The following is an 11,481-nucleotide window of genomic DNA, read 5'->3' as shown; positions in this document are numbered from 1 at the left end:
ATAGTAAAGTACTATGCAAACACACATAACATATACGCAATAAGGGAACTTTAAATTGGAGATTTTACCCTACCACACCCGTCTGTCTCATTTTGAAAACTATTCAAAATAATTGCTATTTTTCATTCTCATTCAAATATAAATAATAGTAAAAAATAATATATAATTTTTGACTGAACTGAACCCAAGTGCCCCTCATATACATGTTCTAACCTAACCTAACCTAAATCTAGTTTTGATTCCTTTAGACTTTAGATTCAAGATTTAATGTGAATATATGCATTAATAAAAACTCATTACTATTTTAATACTAGTTATGCTGCTGTTGATGCACTGATGAAAGCCAGATAGCTAGATCAGTGTTTAGTTAGTCGTAGTTGCCGGTGGGCTTAGGTCTAAAGGAATCCAAACTAGTTTTAAAAGGTTTGGATAGGTTAGGTTAGGTTAGAACATGAATAAGACGGGTGTCCGGCCTGCGGCCGGGCACTTAGGTTCCGTTTAAAAAAAATAAAAACAAAAAAAAAACGTACCACTACAAAGTACTCTTGTTTATATTAGAAGATATTGTAAAATAACAATAAGTTTAATTTTTTTTTTTTTTTCACTAACACATTAGGCCCGTCGCGCCGCGCCACTACTATATGGGGCGAAGGTGCGAAGGTGACGGCGACGACAAAGTACCGAGTCTAAGGAGTCTGATGGCGGCGCCACACAGTGGCGTTATGTCTCTATAAAAGTGGTGGTCTTTTATTATATTATTTATTAATGGTATTTTTTTAATATCATATCAATACTGTACCCCGCACGGGGGGGAGGTAGTGACGAAAAATAAGGATACGAGGTCTCGTAATCGCAATGAGTTTCTGCGACTACCATTGTTTGTCGCGGGTAACGGGGAATCAGGGTTCGATTCCGGTGAGGGAGCCTGAGAATCTGCTACCACATCCAAGGAAGGCAGCAGGCGCGCAAATTACCCCCTCCCGGCACGGGGAGGTAGGGGTAGGTAGTGACGAAAAATAATGATACGGGACTCTTACGAGGCCTCGTAATCGGAATGAGTACACTTCAAATATTTTAACGAGGTAAAATTTAAGGGCATTGAGGGTCTGGTGCCAGTGGTGGTTGATTAGATGCACACACTATACTTTTATAATTATCCTATACAAGTACCAGTACAATTATTAAATATAGACGCGCAAGGTCGTTACACGAACCGCTTACCATTATAGTAAAGTACTATGCAAACACACATAACATATACGCAATAAGGGAACTTTAAATTGGAGATTTTACCCTACCACACCCGTCTGTCTCATTTTGAAAACTATTCAAAATAATTGCTATTTTTCATTCTCATTCAAATATAAATAATAGTAAAAAATAATATATAATTTTTGACTGAACTGAACCCAAGTGCCCCTCATATACATGTTCTAACCTAACCTAACCTAAATCTAGTTTTGATTCCTTTAGACTTTAGATTCAAGATTTAATGTGAATATATGCATTAATAAAAACTCATTACTATTTTAATACTAGTTATGCTGCTGTTGATGCACTGATGAAAGCCAGATAGCTAGATCAGTGTTTAGTTAGTCGTAGTTGCCGGTGGGCTTAGGTCTTAAGGAATCCAAACTAGTTTTAAAAGGTTTGGATAGGTTAGGTTAGGTTAGAACATGAATAAGACGGGTGTCCGGCCTGCGGCCGGGCACTTAGGTTCCGTTTAAAAAAAATAAAAACAAAAAAAAAACGTACCACTACAAAGTACTCTTGCTTATATATTAGAAGATATTGTAAAATAACAATAAGTTTAATTTTTTTTTTTTTTCACTAACACATTAGGCCCGTCGCGCCGCGCCACTACTATATGGGGCGAAAGTGCGAAGGTGACGGCGACGACAAAGTACCGAGTCTAAGGAGTCTGATGGCGGCGCCACACAGTGGCGTTATGTCTCTATAAAAGTGGTGGTCTTTTATTATATTATTTATTAATGGTATTTTTTTAATATCATATCAATACTGTACCCCGCACGGGGGGGAGGTAGTGACGAAAAATAAGGATACGAGGTCTCGTAATCGCAATGAGTTTCTGCGACTACCATTGTTTGTCGCGGGTAACGGGGAATCAGGGTTCGATTCCGGTGAGGGAGCCTGAGAATCTGCTACCACATCCAAGGAAGGCAGCAGGCGCGCAAATTACCCCCTCCCGGCACGGGGAGGTAGGGGTAGGTAGTGACGAAAAATAATGATACGGGACTCTTACGAGGCCTCGTAATCGGAATGAGTACACTTCAAATATTTTAACGAGGTAAAATTTAAGGGCATTGAGGGTCTGGTGCCAGTGGTGGTTGATTAGATGCACACACTATACTTTTATAATTATCCTATACAAGTACCAGTACAATTATTAAATATAGACGCGCAAGGTCGTTACACGAACCGCTTACCATTATAGTAAAGTACTATGCAAACACACATAACATATACGCAATAAGGGAACTTTAAATTGGAGATTTTACCCTACCACACCCGTCTGTCTCATTTTGAAAACTATTCAAAATAATTGCTATTTTTCATTCTCATTCAAATATAAATAATAGTAAAAAATAATATATAATTTTTGACTGAACTGAACCCAAGTGCCCCTCATATACATGTTCTAACCTAACCTAACCTAAATCTAGTTTTGATTCCTTTAGACTTTAGATTCAAGATTTAATGTGAATATATGCATTAATAAAAACTCATTACTATTTTAATACTAGTTATGCTGCTGTTGATGCACTGATGAAAGCCAGATAGCTAGATCAGTGTTTAGTTAGTCGTAGTTGCCGGTGGGCTTAGGTCTAAAGGAATCCAAACTAGTTTTAAAAGGTTTGGATAGGTTAGGTTAGGTTAGAACATGAATAAGACGGGTGTCCGGCCTGCGGCCGGGCACTTAGGTTCCGTTTAAAAAAAATAAAAACAAAAAAAAAACGTACCACTACAAAGTACTCTTGTTTATATTAGAAGATATTGTAAAATAACAATAAGTTTAATTTTTTTTTTTTTTTCACTAACACATTAGGCCCGTCGCGCCGCGCCACTACTATATGGGGCGAAGGTGCGAAGGTGACGGCGACGACAAAGTACCGAGTCTAAGGAGGCTGATGGCGGCGCCACACAGTGGCGTTATGTCTCTATAAAAGTGGTGGTCTTTTATTATATTATTTATTAATGGTATTTTTTTAATATCATATCAATACTGTACCCCGCACGGGGGGGAGGTAGTGACGAAAAATAAGGATACGAGGTCTCGTAATCGCAATGAGTTTCTGCGACTACCATTGTTTGTCGCGGGTAACGGGGAATCAGGGTGCGATTCCGGTGAGGGAGCCTGAGAATCTGCTACCACATCCAAGGAAGGCAGCAGGCGCGCAAATTACCCCCTCCCGGCACGGGGAGGTAGGGGTAGGTAGTGACGAAAAATAATGATACGGGACTCTTACGAGGCCTCGTAATCGGAATGAGTACACTTCAAATATTTTAACGAGGTAAAATTTAAGGGCATTGAGGGTCTGGTGCCAGTGGTGGTTGATTAGATGCACACACTATACTTTTATAATTATCCTATACAAGTACCAGTACAATTATTAAATATAGACGCGCAAGGTCGTTACACGAACCGCTTACCATTATAGTAAAGTACTATGCAAACACACATAACATATACGCAATAAGGGAACTTTAAATTGGAGATTTTACCCTACCACACCCGTCTGTCTCATTTTGAAAACTATTCAAAATAATTGCTATTTTTCATTCTCATTCAAATATAAATAATAGTAAAAAATAATATATAATTTTTGACTGAACTGAACCCAAGTGCCCCTCATATACATGTTCTAACCTAACCTAACCTAAATCTAGTTTTGATTCCTTTAGACTTTAGATTCAAGATTTAATGTGAATATATGCATTAATAAAAACTCATTACTATTTTAATACTAGTTATGCTGCTGTTGATGCACTGATGAAAGCCAGATAGCTAGATCAGTGTTTAGTTAGTCGTAGTTGCCGGTGGGCTTAGGTCTAAAGGAATCCAAACTAGTTTTAAAAGGTTTGGATAGGTTAGGTTAGGTTAGAACATGAATAAGACGGGTGTCCGGCCTGCGGCCGGGCACTTAGGTTCCGTTTAAAAAAAATAAAAACAAAAAAAAAACGTACCACTACAAAGTACTCTTGTTTATATTAGAAGATATTGTAAAATAACAATAAGTTTAATTTTTTTTTTTTTTCACTAACACATTAGGCCCGTCGCGCCGCGCCACTACTATATGGGGCGAAGGTGCGAAGGTGACGGCGACGACAAAGTACCGAGTCTAAGGAGTCTGATGGCGGCGCCACACAGTGGCGTTATGTCTCTATAAAAGTGGTGGTCTTTTATTATATTATTTATTAATGGTATTTTTTTAATATCATATCAATACTGTACCCCGCACGGGGGGGAGGTAGTGACGAAAAATAAGGATACGAGGTCTCGTAATCGCAATGAGTTTCTGCGACTACCATTGTTTGTCGCGGGTAACGGGGAATCAGGGTTCGATTCCGGTGAGGGAGCCTGAGAATCTGCTACCACATCCAAGGAAGGCAGCAGGCGCGCAAATTACCCCCTCCCGGCACGGGGAGGTAGGGGTAGGTAGTGACGAAAAATAATGATACGGGACTCTTACGAGGCCTCGTAATCGGAATGAGTACACTTCAAATATTTTAACGAGGTAAAATTTAAGGGCATTGAGGGTCTGGTGCCAGTGGTGGTTGATTAGATGCACACACTATACTTTTATAATTATCCTATACAAGTACCAGTACAATTATTAAATATAGACGCGCAAGGTCGTTACACGAACCGCTTACCATTATAGTAAAGTACTATGCAAACACACATAACATATACGCAATAAGGGAACTTTAAATTGGAGATTTTACCCTACCACACCCGTCTGTCTCATTTTGAAAACTATTCAAAATAATTGCTATTTTTCATTCTCATTCAAATATAAATAATAGTAAAAAATAATATATAATTTTTGACTGAACTGAACCCAAGTGCCCCTCATATACATGTTCTAACCTAACCTAACCTAAATCTAGTTTTGATTCCTTTAGACTTTAGATTCAAGATTTAATGTGAATATATGCATTAATAAAAACTCATTACTATTTTAATACTAGTTATGCTGCTGTTGATGCACTGATGAAAGCCAGATAGCTAGATCAGTGTTTAGTTAGTCGTAGTTGCCGGTGGGCTTAGGTCTAAAGGAATCCAAACTAGTTTTAAAAGGTTTGGATAGGTTAGGTTAGGTTAGAACATGAATAAGACGGGTGTCCGGCCTGCGGCCGGGCACTTAGGTTCCGTTTAAAAAAAATAAAAACAAAAAAAAAACGTACCACTACAAAGTACTCTTGTTTATATTAGAAGATATTGTAAAATAACAATAAGTTTAATTTTTTTTTTTTTTTTCACTAACACATTAGGCCCGTCGCGCCGCGCCACTACTATATGGGGCGAAGGTGCGAAGGTGACGGCGACGACAAAGTACCGAGTCTAAGGAGTCTGATGGCGGCGCCACACAGTGGCGTTATGTCTCTATAAAAGTGGTGGTCTTTTATTATATTATTTATTAATGGTATTTTTTTAATATCATATCAATACTGTACCCCGCACGGGGGGGAGGTAGTGACGAAAAATAAGGATACGAGGTCTCGTAATCGCAATGAGTTTCTGCGACTACCATTGTTTGTCGCGGGTAACGGGGAATCAGGGTTCGATTCCGGTGAGGGAGCCTGAGAATCTGCTACCACATCCAAGGAAGGCAGCAGGCGCGCAAATTACCCCCTCCCGGCACGGGGAGGTAGGGGTAGGTAGTGACGAAAAATAATGATACGGGACTCTTACGAGGCCTCGTAATCGGAATGAGTACACTTCAAATATTTTAACGAGGTAAAATTTAAGGGCATTGAGGGTCTGGTGCCAGTGGTGGTTGATTAGATGCACACACTATACTTTTATAATTATCCTATACAAGTACCAGTACAATTATTAAATATAGACGCGCAAGGTCGTTACACGAACCGCTTACCATTATAGTAAAGTACTATGCAAACACACATAACATATACGCAATAAGGGAACTTTAAATTGGAGATTTTACCCTACCACACCCGTCTGTCTCATTTTGAAAACTATTCAAAATAATTGCTATTTTTCATTCTCATTCAAATATAAATAATAGTAAAAAATAATATATAATTTTTGACTGAACTGAACCCAAGTGCCCCTCATATACATGTTCTAACCTAACCTAACCTAAATCTAGTTTTGATTCCTTTAGACTTTAGATTCAAGATTTAATGTGAATATATGCATTAATAAAAACTCATTACTATTTTAATACTAGTTATGCTGCTGTTGATGCACTGATGAAAGCCAGATAGCTAGATCAGTGTTTAGTTAGTCGTAGTTGCCGGTGGGCTTAGGTCTAAAGGAATCCAAACTAGTTTTAAAAGGTTTGGATAGGTTAGGTTAGGTTAGAACATGAATAAGACGGGTGTCCGGCCTGCGGCCGGGCACTTAGGTTCCGTTTAAAAAAAATAAAAACAAAAAAAAAACGTACCACTACAAAGTACTCTTGTTTATATTAGAAGATATTGTAAAATAACAATAAGTTTAATTTTTTTTTTTTTTTCACTAACACATTAGGCCCGTCGCGCCGCGCCACTACTATATGGGGCGAAGGTGCGAAGGTGACGGCGACGACAAAGTACCGAGTCTAAGGAGTCTGATGGCGGCGCCACACAGTGGCGTTATGTCTCTATAAAAGTGGTGGTCTTTTATTATATTATTTATTAATGGTATTTTTTTAATATCATATCAATACTGTACCCCGCACGGGGGGGAGGTAGTGACGAAAAATAAGGATACGAGGTCTCGTAATCGCAATGAGTTTCTGCGACTACCATTGTTTGTCGCGGGTAACGGGGAATCAGGGTTCGATTCCGGTGAGGGAGCCTGAGAATCTGCTACCACATCCAAGGAAGGCAGCAGGCGCGCAAATTACCCCCTCCCGGCACGGGGAGGTAGGGGTAGGTAGTGACGAAAAATAATGATACGGGACTCTTACGAGGCCTCGTAATCGGAATGAGTACACTTCAAATATTTTAACGAGGTAAAATTTAAGGGCATTGAGGGTCTGGTGCCAGTGGTGGTTGATTAGATGCACACACTATACTTTTATAATTATCCTATACAAGTACCAGTACAATTATTAAATATAGACGCGCAAGGTCGTTACACGAACCGCTTACCATTATAGTAAAGTACTATGCAAACACACATAACATATACGCAATAAGGGAACTTTAAATTGGAGATTTTACCCTACCACACCCGTCTGTCTCATTTTGAAAACTATTCAAAATAATTGCTATTTTTCATTCTCATTCAAATATAAATAATAGTAAAAAATAATATATAATTTTTGACTGAACTGAACCCAAGTGCCCCTCATATACATGTTCTAACCTAACCTAACCTAAATCTAGTTTTGATTCCTTTAGACTTTAGATTCAAGATTTAATGTGAATATATGCATTAATAAAAACTCATTACTATTTTAATACTAGTTATGCTGCTGTTGATGCACTGATGAAAGCCAGATAGCTAGATCAGTGTTTAGTTAGTCGTAGTTGCCGGTGGGCTTAGGTCTAAAGGAATCCAAACTAGTTTTAAAAGGTTTGGATAGGTTAGGTTAGGTTAGAACATGAATAAGACGGGTGTCCGGCCTGCGGCCGGGCACTTAGGTTCCGTTTAAAAAAAATAAAAACAAAAAAAAAACGTACCACTACAAAGTACTCTTGTTTATATTAGAAGATATTGTAAAATAACAATAAGTTTAATTTTTTTTTTTTTTTCACTAACACATTAGGCCCGTCGCGCCGCGCCACTACTATATGGGGCGAAGGTGCGAAGGTGACGGCGACGACAAAGTACCGAGTCTAAGGAGTCTGATGGCGGCGCCACACAGTGGCGTTATGTCTCTATAAAAGTGGTGGTCTTTTATTATATTATTTATTAATGGTATTTTTTTAATATCATATCAATACTGTACCCCGCACGGGGGGGAGGTAGTGACGAAAAATAAGGATACGAGGTCTCGTAATCGCAATGAGTTTCTGCGACTACCATTGTTTGTCGCGGGTAACGGGGAATCAGGGTTCGATTCCGGTGAGGGAGCCTGAGAATCTGCTACCACATCCAAGGAAGGCAGCAGGCGCGCAAATTACCCCCTCCCGGCACGGGGAGGTAGGGGTAGGTAGTGACGAAAAATAATGATACGGGACTCTTACGAGGCCTCGTAATCGGAATGAGTACACTTCAAATATTTTAACGAGGTAAAATTTAAGGGCATTGAGGGTCTGGTGCCAGTGGTGGTTGATTAGATGCACACACTATACTTTTATAATTATCCTATACAAGTACCAGTACAATTATTAAATATAGACGCGCAAGGTCGTTACACGAACCGCTTACCATTATAGTAAAGTACTATGCAAACACACATAACATATACGCAATAAGGGAACTTTAAATTGGAGATTTTACCCTACCACACCCGTCTGTCTCATTTTGAAAACTATTCAAAATAATTGCTATTTTTCATTCTCATTCAAATATAAATAATAGTAAAAAATAATATATAATTTTTGACTGAACTGAACCCAAGTGCCCCTCATATACATGTTCTAACCTAACCTAACCTAAATCTAGTTTTGATTCCTTTAGACTTTAGATTCAAGATTTAATGTGAATATATGCATTAATAAAAACTCATTACTATTTTAATACTAGTTATGCTGCTGTTGATGCACTGATGAAAGCCAGATAGCTAGATCAGTGTTTAGTTAGTCGTAGTTGCCGGTGGGCTTAGGTCTAAAGGAATCCAAACTAGTTTTAAAAGGTTTGGATAGGTTAGGTTAGGTTAGAACATGAATAAGACGGGTGTCCGGCCTGCGGCCGGGCACTTAGGTTCCGTTTAAAAAAAATAAAAACAAAAAAAAAACGTACCACTACAAAGTACTCTTGTTTATATTAGAAGATATTGTAAAATAACAATAAGTTTAATTTTTTTTTTTTTTTTACTAACACATTAGGCCCGTCGCGCCGCGCCACTACTATATGGGGCGAAGGTGCGAAGGTGACGGCGACGACAAAGTACCGAGTCTAAGGAGTCTGATGGCGGCGCCACACAGTGGCGTTATGTCTCTATAAAAGTGGTGGTCTTTTATTATATTATTTATTAATGGTATTTTTTTAATATCATATCAATACTGTACCCCGCACGGGGGGGAGGTAGTGACGAAAAATAAGGAAACGAGGTCTCGTAATCGCAATGAGTTTCTGCGACTACCATTGTTTGTCGCGGGTAACGGGGAATCAGGGTTCGATTCCGGTGAGGGAGCCTGAGAATCTGCTACCACATCCAAGGAAGGCAGCAGGCGCGCAAATTACCCCCTCCCGGCACGGGGAGGTAGGGGTAGGTAGTGACGAAAAATAATGATACGGGACTCTTACGAGGCCTCGTAATCGGAATGAGTACACTTCAAATATTTTAACGAGGTAAAATTTAAGGGCATTGAGGGTCTGGTGCCAGTGGTGGTTGATTAGATGCACACACTATACTTTTATAATTATCCTATACAAGTACCAGTACAATTATTAAATATAGACGCGCAAGGTCGTTACACGAACCGCTTACCATTATAGTAAAGTACTATGCAAACACACATAACATATACGCAATAAGGGAACTTTAAATTGGAGATTTTACCCTACCACACCCGTCTGTCTCATTTTGAAAACTATTCAAAATAATTGCTATTTTTCATTCTCATTCAAATATAAATAATAGTAAAAAATAATATATAATTTTTGACTGAACTGAACCCAAGTGCCCCTCATATACATGTTCTAACCTAACCTAACCTAAATCTAGTTTTGATTCCTTTAGACTTTAGATTCAAGATTTAATGTGAATATATGCATTAATAAAAACTCATTACTATTTTAATACTAGTTATGCTGCTGTTGATGCACTGATGAAAGCCAGATAGCTAGATCAGTGTTTAGTTAGTCGTAGTTGCCGGTGGGCTTAGGTCTAAAGGAATCCAAACTAGTTTTAAAAGGTTTGGATAGGTTAGGTTAGGTTAGAACATGAATAAGACGGGTGTCCGGCCTGCGGCCGGGCACTTAGGTTCCGTTTAAAAAAAATAAAAACAAAAAAAAAACGTACCACTACAAAGTACTCTTGTTTATATTAGAAGATATTGTAAAATAACAATAAGTTTAATTTTTTTTTTTTTTTCACTAACACATTAGGCCCGTCGCGCCGCGCCACTACTATATGGGGCGAAGGTGCGAAGGTGACGGCGACGACAAAGTACCGAGTCTAAGGAGTCTGATGGCGGCGCCACACAGTGGCGTTATGTCTCTATAAAAGTGGTGGTCTTTTATTATATTATTTATTAATGGTATTTTTTTAATATCATATCAATACTGTACCCCGCACGGGGGGGAGGTAGTGACGAAAAATAAGGAAACGAGGTCTCGTAATCGCAATGAGTTTCTGCGACTACCATTGTTTGTCGCGGGTAACGGGGAATCAGGGTTCGATTCCGGTGAGGGAGCCTGAGAATCTGCTACCACATCCAAGGAAGGCAGCAGGCGCGCAAATTACCCCCTCCCGGCACGGGGAGGTAGGGGTAGGTAGTGACGAAAAATAATGATACGGGACTCTTACGAGGCCTCGTAATCGGAATGAGTACACTTCAAATATTTTAACGAGGTAAAATTTAAGGGCATTGAGGGTCTGGTGCCAGTGGTGGTTGATTAGATGCACACACTATACTTTTATAATTATCCTATACAAGTACCAGTACAATTATTAAATATAGACGCGCAAGGTCGTTACACGAACCGCTTACCATTATAGTAAAGTACTATGCAAACACACATAACATATACGCAATAAGGGAACTTTAAATTGGAGATTTTACCCTACCACACCCGTCTGTCTCATTTTGAAAACTATTCAAAATAATTGCTATTTTTCATTCTCATTCAAATATAAATAATAGTAAAAAATAATATATAATTTTTGACTGAACTGAACCCAAGTGCCCCTCATATACATGTTCTAACCTAACCTAACCTAAATCTAGTTTTGATTCCTTTAGACTTTAGATTCAAGATTTAATGTGAATATATGCATTAATAAAAACTCATTACTATTTTAATACTAGTTATGCTGCTGTTGATGCACTGATGAAAGCCAGATAGCTAGATCAGTGTTTAGTTAGTCGTAGTTGCCGGTGGGCTTAGGTCTAAAGGAATCCAAACTAGTTTTAAAAGGTTTGGATAGGTTAGGTTAGGTTAGAACATGA

The sequence above is a fragment of the Pararge aegeria genome, chromosome 1 (genome assembly GCF_905163445.1).
Source record: "Pararge aegeria chromosome 1, ilParAegt1.1, whole genome shotgun sequence".
In the NCBI taxonomy this organism is placed as follows: Eukaryota; Metazoa; Arthropoda; class Insecta; order Lepidoptera; family Nymphalidae; genus Pararge; species Pararge aegeria.
Note: the sequence above shows the minus strand (reverse complement) of the source record.